The sequence below is a fragment of the Hippopotamus amphibius genome, chromosome 10 (assembly GCF_030028045.1).
Source record: "Hippopotamus amphibius kiboko isolate mHipAmp2 chromosome 10, mHipAmp2.hap2, whole genome shotgun sequence".
Classification (NCBI taxonomy): Eukaryota; Metazoa; Chordata; class Mammalia; order Artiodactyla; family Hippopotamidae; genus Hippopotamus; species Hippopotamus amphibius.
The window spans coordinates 94,234,717-94,242,466 of record NC_080195.1 but is presented as its reverse complement, the minus strand read 5'-3'; the positions used below and the strand labels follow the sequence as shown (position 1 = coordinate 94,242,466).

The window sequence follows — 7,750 nt, the reverse complement described above, 5'->3', positions numbered from 1 at the left end:
TAAATACAAATACAAACTGAAAACAAGCAAATATACTCATTCAAGGCCCTAAAATCAAAATTAATCACAGTTACCATATGTATAGATACAGATATATCAAAAACAAAGATGGTATCATATCCTATAACATTGTAGTGAATTTTGCTATTTTCTTACTGCCTTCAAACTCACTTTCTACTGTAGCAGTATTTCTACTGTGTGAGTCTACATGAGAGTACAGGACTTGCCTTCCTTCCCAAAGGGCCAGACAATGCCCAGATGATTTGCGCATGTGAACAAGAGTCTATATACTGGATGTCACATCAGAGATGGGAACACCATGAGGTCATTGAGGGTAAAACCAGTTGATCACATAACATCTCAGTGAACTGTTCCCATGATGTGTCCTTAGATTTGTTTCTTACTGCTGAGCCACTCTCCCCATTAGCTTTTATCACTTAGTTTCACTAAGATTTCCATCCATTCTGTGATCTTTCTATTATCTTTCCAACTATTTTTTTGTATTTAAGTTAGCTGGAGTCCATTAATCTTATTTGCAGTAAGATATTTTGACTAATTATAGCATTTATTCATTCATTTATTTATCAATCCATTTATATATCCATCATTTTTAAAGAGCATTAGCTGTGTGCCATGCACTGTACTAGCTACATGACAACTGTTCTTTGTGATGATATAAAACACTAATGAATTTGATTTTGCTCCATTTGCTTAGGCAAGATTTCAGTTTGTAAATTTGTTTCCACCAGTGAGAAGAACTATTTCTGAGAGTGATATAGAAAATTCCGTTGTAGATTTCCAGATGCTTGACATTTCTGTGACACTACCTGGTTTCATCATTTCTAATTTTACAAAATAACTAGATCTTTAAGCCAACTTTTCATTCATTACCTGAACTTCTGACTTTCATCTTTGGCATATTTAAAGAAAGCAAGAGTAACATGTTTTAAGGAAGGAGGTTTGCTTCTGTCATGGTTGGTATTTTTGAGGGAAATTGTGCTTAGATTGAAAGTTATTGGTTACTGAAAGTCAGAGGACAAAGTACATAATCAAGATTTCTTGGCAATAATAAAAAATACCAAATGGCTTCATTGCTACATGTTACCTGCATTACGACTCTTTAAAACTATCCTTTCAAGTTATCAACAGCCACTTGGTCTAGAAGGTTTATGCTGCAGAAATAGATTGTATCGAGAGAGCACCAATATCAGGAGACAAAGAATTATCTTCTAAGGCCTTAAAATATTGTTTTTTAACAGGGAAATTTTTTATTTGCTGACCATGTTTAGTTGTCCATGATTAGTACACTGCTTTAAAATTGAGATGGTTAGAAATACAGCCTAAATTGCTCAAATTAAAAGAGCAGTGTCAAAATGCACACTTCTTAGCATTCCTAGTGGTACCTTACATGTATTCGTTAGGAGTCTGACCTTGCTGAAAGACACTATTCCAGTACCACTTCCACTGGGAATCTTCCACCTCTTACTGTGCATCCTCTTTGGACAACAGGTCAAGCATGTGTCCAACCTGCATCTGGTATTATCCACTAAACAGCATGGTCTCCACCACTGCTCTGCTACTCTGCTGGTGGATCACTCATAGAGCTACAGAATTCCAGCGGGTGCTGTTTTTACTGGAAGGAGGTGAATGCTCAAGCCCTGCAAATCTGGGTCTTGGCAGTTTGTGCTGAAATTAACATCTCTGTACGGTCTATCACTCACACTTTGGGCTTGGTGTTGGGTAGGTTCATCAAATCGTCCCCGTTTTCATGCCTCTGCACTGCCCCTTCACCTGCTAAAAGCAAAATTAAACAGCCACTTGCAAATCAATTTTTCTTCATGCTACCCTACCAGGATTTCAAATGTACCCAGGTACAATAAAATCCTACAAGAGACACAGTCTAGCCTCAGAATCCTGCTACACCTACAGCAACTCTGCAGGGCACAGTTGCTACTGCCATAATGCAAGTGAAGCACAGAAAGATACAGTGACTTGTTCAAAGTCATGGGGCTAATGTGTATTGTAATCAGATTTCAAACAATTATATCTTTTTTTTTAAGGTTTATGCATTTTATTGAATATAAATTTTACATCAAAAAGGAAAATATATAAATAAATGGTAAGCCTGGTAACATATTTAGAGGGAAGTAACTGATGTCTGTGATTTTCTTTGAAATGCACCAAAGTTAAGATGGATTAATGGATGGATAGAGGTGTGTATGAATGAAGAGATGTATGATAAAGCAAATATAGTAAAATATTAATGATACAATCTAAGTGGGGGAAATAAATGGGTAAGACTTTGTTGCTAATTTAACAAAAATTTGAAAATTATAAAAACTATTCCATCCCAAATTTAATTTCAAAGCTCTGGAGTTTCATACCATAAATATAAAATATTATGGCCCATAATATAAGAATTTTAAGTAAGCACATTAAAATTATTTGACTTTTAATCAACAGAGTAGAGCATCAAGTGGAACAACTCAAACCCTGCTCTATGATTCTGAGACTCAACTTTTGCTCAAAACATTCTGCCAGCATTTGCCATTAGCTCTTTCTGGAAACTGAAGGAAGAAATAAAAAATGCTCAGTGCTCTTTGCCCAGGCTTTTTGGTTTTATTTGCTTGAGCTTTATTTATCTTTTTAATTTTTTTTTTTTTACAATTGCTCATTGTTAAAAAAAAAAAAAATCAAAGAATGAGGCAGTTTGGTGTGCAGCCTGCTAGGATTTCTTCAAAGGATACATAATCCTTGAAATATTTATATAAATATACATGCACTCATAAACTTTAGACTTTTGGCATAAATAGGATCATATTATACAGATTTCTGAATTTTGCTTTATCTATAAAGCAGCATGACATATATATGGTAGCCATTAGTGCTGTTTACCTAACATCTGGTTTCCCTCTTTCTTCTGAACATATGGGCGGAGCCATGTGACTAGTACTGGCCAATGAATTGAGAGTGTAAATGATATGTATTTCTTCCCAGCTGAGATTTATTGGGCTTCACCCTCTGAAGTTCTCCTCTTTCTCTGGGATATTCAAGGTAGTGGCTGTTCTGTCAGCTTCACTCCCTGAGTGGCTACTGTGAACAAAGCTCCCTCTGAATGTATTATAATCCACCATCTTCATGTGTGTACAATCAGCAGCTATAAACACCTGCTTGAGCTCTCTGGATTTGATTCTTCTTGTTTTATCTTTTGTAGGGCAAGTTCAATGTTGCTCATAGGAAATTTATCTGAATTCCTCTCCATGTAGCTTAAGGTGTACTTGTCAGCATTGACCAAAAGAAACAGGCAGCCATTCACGTTCATTTTGGCTCCAACATACAGCTCCTCAGCCTTGATAAATTCCAAGAGTTCACATTTAAAGACTTCTTATCCAGGCTTCTTAACATGAATTCTTTTTAAGAACATCCCACCAGTATGCCCTGAATTCCTCTCTATAGGTTCAAACACTGAAAGTGTGTCATCACTGAGAAAATATGAAATAACAAACATCCTTTCCACATCAGCACATTTGTGTGTGATTAGTTTTGCAAAAAACCGGAGTATATTGCTCATGTTGCCATAGCTGTCGTATTCCATGAACTTCTTGAAGTTCCTCTGATGAGGTGTGGGCATAAGGCACAAGGCCTATGCAGGAGCGGAGAGAATCCTCTTCAGAACCAAAACCAGTGTAAGGTGGAAATTCCCTTTCTATTTTTGGGGCCTTGCATGAAATCGAGGTAAAGTTCTCAAGTCCATATTTTGTCTTATAATAAGTCTTCGTGAACTCATCACAGTCACAAAGGAGCACTTTCCTTCCCCACACGTTGATGGTACCTCCTATGGACCGGTCAGTATCTTTGTAAAACTCTTGGTCTACTTTTCCTAGCTTGTATTTATCCAACAGGTAGCCATACACTCAGTTCTCTGATATGCCACCATACACATTGAGAACTGCCCGGTCTGTTATCTGGCCTGGTTGGTAGACTCCAGGGGGGGCATACTTAGGTAGCTTTCTCCTCTGGAGGAACAATGACATAGCATCTCTTCCTGAGTTATGTGGCAATACTTCTTTGATTTCGATGGTATCATCAGACAGAAAGTAATGCAGGATGAGTTCTCTATGGTCCCCAAACATTGAGCCTGAGTCATCCCGCAGGCAGAAGAAACGCAAAACCTTCCTATCATACTCGAGGAACTGTCTTAAAGTGTCAAAGGACTCATAGGGATGTAAGGGCTCCACGTACTCTAGCTTCTCCCTCCGTGTCTTCATGTAAGGATCTTCTGGGCACTGTCCTGGGGGCGTTAATTTGACTCCTATTTTCTTCAAAAAGTTTTTTGTGAATGTGTCACAGTCATAAATCTTGAACGTCCGACCATAAAAGACAATGTCTACATTGATAATAAAATGATGCACAGTATAAAACTGATCCTCATCAGGAGGGGGGAGAGAAATCCGATGACGCTGGATAAAAATTCCTTGAGGCAGTCCACTATTTTTCAACGCTGGTTCATTTACTTGAATTGTGTCATCTTCAAGGTAGAAATAGATTTCATAGAGTCTTATTCTATAGTTTTCTTGACTTTTATCAGGCACTTCATCTTCTAAATAGGCATCAAAAGATAATACCTGTTTATCAAAAGCCACCCAGGATGGTGAGTCAGTTCCCATTCCTTTAGGAAATACACTATATTTGGGCTTTATCTTTTGTCCGAGAAGCAGTTCTCCACGTATTCCTGGTTTATCTTCACTCACCAGCATCCTAACATTGTTGCAAAAGCCCCAATGTTGAGATTTGCGGAATTTCTCTTTTCCCATGTTGCGGTTGAAGCTGTTGCCAGGCAGCAGCGGCTTGGCCATGGCTCTGAGCATCCGAGGGTCAAGGGTCCGAGAAGAGGGGCCGGCAGGCAGCGGCCACCTTGCAGCCGCCAATTATATCTGTTCTAAAGGCTAATCTCTACATATCCCTGATGGTTATCTTTACTTTTATTAGTAGAGGCATGTTTTTATTGGTAAGTTGGGTCTTAGGAACTCCATTTTGGAGAAGAGGTATGTGCTTTGGATAAGGGAGAAACTAATGTGATTCAGTGTAGGAGAAAATAAGAGTATTTTTTATCTGGTTATTCCAAGAGGGAAATACATTTCATTCTTCGTGTTCCAAGAAATGTGTTCTTGAAAACTACAAAATACAGACGGAACATGAACTATGGATGTATTTCCACTTTCCTAGTCTCTTTATTGGCACCAGAGTCTCACAGAGGAAGGAATTAGGGACTAGCTGGAAGCAGAGGCCAGGGATATGGGCTGAAATTGTGTTTGCATAACAATCCCACTACCTTTATGCTTTTGTGACATATTTTTTTCCTCAGTTGCACAGAAATGAATTAATCATAATTGTTTTATAGCATTCTCAATCACTTGTCCATGTTTTATCTATTTTAGCTTTTAGTTTTTCTTAAAAATACTAGTTATTCAAAAAGCAGTGTAGGGACTTCTTAAGTGGCACAGTGGTTAAGAATTCACCTGCCAAAGCAGGGGACACAGGTTTGATCCCTGCTCCAGGAAGATCCCACATGCCTCGGAGCAACTAAGCCCATGTGCCACAACTATTGATCCCATGTGCTGCAACTACTGAAGCCCACGCTCCCAGAGCCTTGCTTCACAACAAGAGAAGCCACGGCAATGAGGAGCCCACGCACCGCAATGAAGAGCAGCCCCCTCTCGCTGCAACTAGACAAAGCCCATGTGCGGCAACAAAGACCCAACACAGCCAATAAATAAATAAAGAAATAAATTAATTTTAAAAAAAGCAGTGTATAAATTAAATCTCAATCAACCATCCCAACAAAATTGACATCACAGTATATGATCCCCACGGCCCCTCTCCACAAATTCTCTCCTTGCCTCCCTCTCAGACCAAGGAAATTCTCTTTTCAATTATGCTGAATGTAACTGTAAAAATGGCAAGTTTTTCAGTATTTTTCACTTAAACCTAATTGTATTAAATTTGTTTCTAATAGCTTCTAAAATCTTTCAAAATACTCATAAAATAGTTGGCATATATATACATATATATATATATATATATATACATACACACACACACATATAAAATTAAAGGTGGTTTTACTGGCAGAGATAAAGACTGTGGGAGACCAATGTCCACCACACACAACGAAGCTACCCTTTGGTAGCGACACCGTCACCTCAATACTTAAATAGCATTTTTTTTTGGGGGGTACACCAAGTTCAATCGTCTGTTTTTATACACATATCCCCGTATTCCCTCCCTTCCTTGACTCCCCCGCCTTGAGTCCCCCCCACCCTCCCCGCCCCAGTCCTCTAAGGCATCTTCCATCCTCGAGTTGAACTCCCTTTGTTATACAACAACTTCCCACTGACTATCTATTTTACAGTTGGTAGTATATATATGTCTGTGCTACTCTCTCGCTTCGTCTCAGCTTCCCCTTCACCACCTGCCCCCTCCCAAACCTCGAGTTCTCCAGTCCATTCTCTGTATCTGCGTCCTTGTTCTTGTCACTGAGTTCATCAGTACCATTTTTAGATTCCATACATGTGAGTTAGCATACAATATTTGTCTTTCTCTTTCTGACTTACTTCACTCTGTATGACAGACTGTAGTATTTTATATTGTCCCACCACTACCACCCAGTACTGCTATAAAACTTACCCACTTCTCTTTCTAAGACTGTTTTCTGATTTAAAGTTCTCACTTGTTGAGATAAAGGGTTTGGACACAGCAGAATCCCACTAGTGGATTCTTGTTTATGAAGCAGTGTTTTCACAAAATTGAATTAGTCATCTACTTTTAAAATATGGAGAATTCACGTTGAAATTGGAATTTCTAGCTTTGGAAAAATTTCAGAAGATCTTGAAGTCCCATTAGGGCATCGGCCCAGCATTTGAGCTTGGGAGCAGTTGACCCCTTTAGAAGGGCAAGCACCCTTCAACTCCTCAGTCACTCAACACAAACTTCTGCTGGTGTTACTTGTTTGACCCCTGTTGGAAAGGGCATTTTCAATCCCTGAAGCCCATAATATTAATGAATATCTCTCTAATCAGACTGTCTGGATTTCTAGCCTGCCACTTTGGTGGTTTTAACATTGCTACTCTATTTTTTTATGAGAAGTGGGATTGGAAATGACTTTGCATGGGAGATATGTGAATTTGTACCTTCCTCAATACTATTTTTTACATTATGATGGTTTAATAAAGATATTTGCCCTTTCTTTTAACAGGGAATTACTTAGATAATATTTTGGAAAAAATGTTTTGTAAACATTAAAAGACAACACTAAGTTGTTCTAAGAATAAAACCGTAGCATGGCTTCAGCTGCCTCTCTTCCATCACTTTTAACTTAAGGCAGTTGTAAATTTGGACTCAAGTCCTGAAGCAAGCTTGTGTCCAAATGCCAAGAATGACAGGGCTGAGTCAAGGTGTTCTTTGGGGCCATCCTCACATCCCCAGCATCTCCCCTCCATTGTTGGGCTGCCCATCAGCTGGACCTTTGCCTGCTTCATGCCAATAATGCTATCAAGCACAAATCAAATCTAAATCAAATTCCTTTGAGTGTTTATGGGGATTAGGCATCCTGGACTTTGCAATCATGTGGTGCTGTATTCTCTTCCAGGTGCATGGCTTTTTATGGCCAGCATCACTCCAGGAAGTGCAGAGCTCCTGGCTGAAAGTGAGTCCTGGAGTGTTTCCACTACTTCTAAATGGTCAGTTGATG

At 38.9% G+C, this 7,750-nt stretch overlaps 1 pseudogene; it reads right to left on the bottom strand.

The window, feature by feature from the left end:
- Positions 1–3,014: 3,014 nt before the first annotated feature.
- On the bottom strand, positions 3,015–4,856 carry LOC130829873 (EF-hand domain-containing family member C2-like; annotated as a pseudogene).
- Between the last annotated feature and the right edge of the window lie 2,894 nt (positions 4,857–7,750).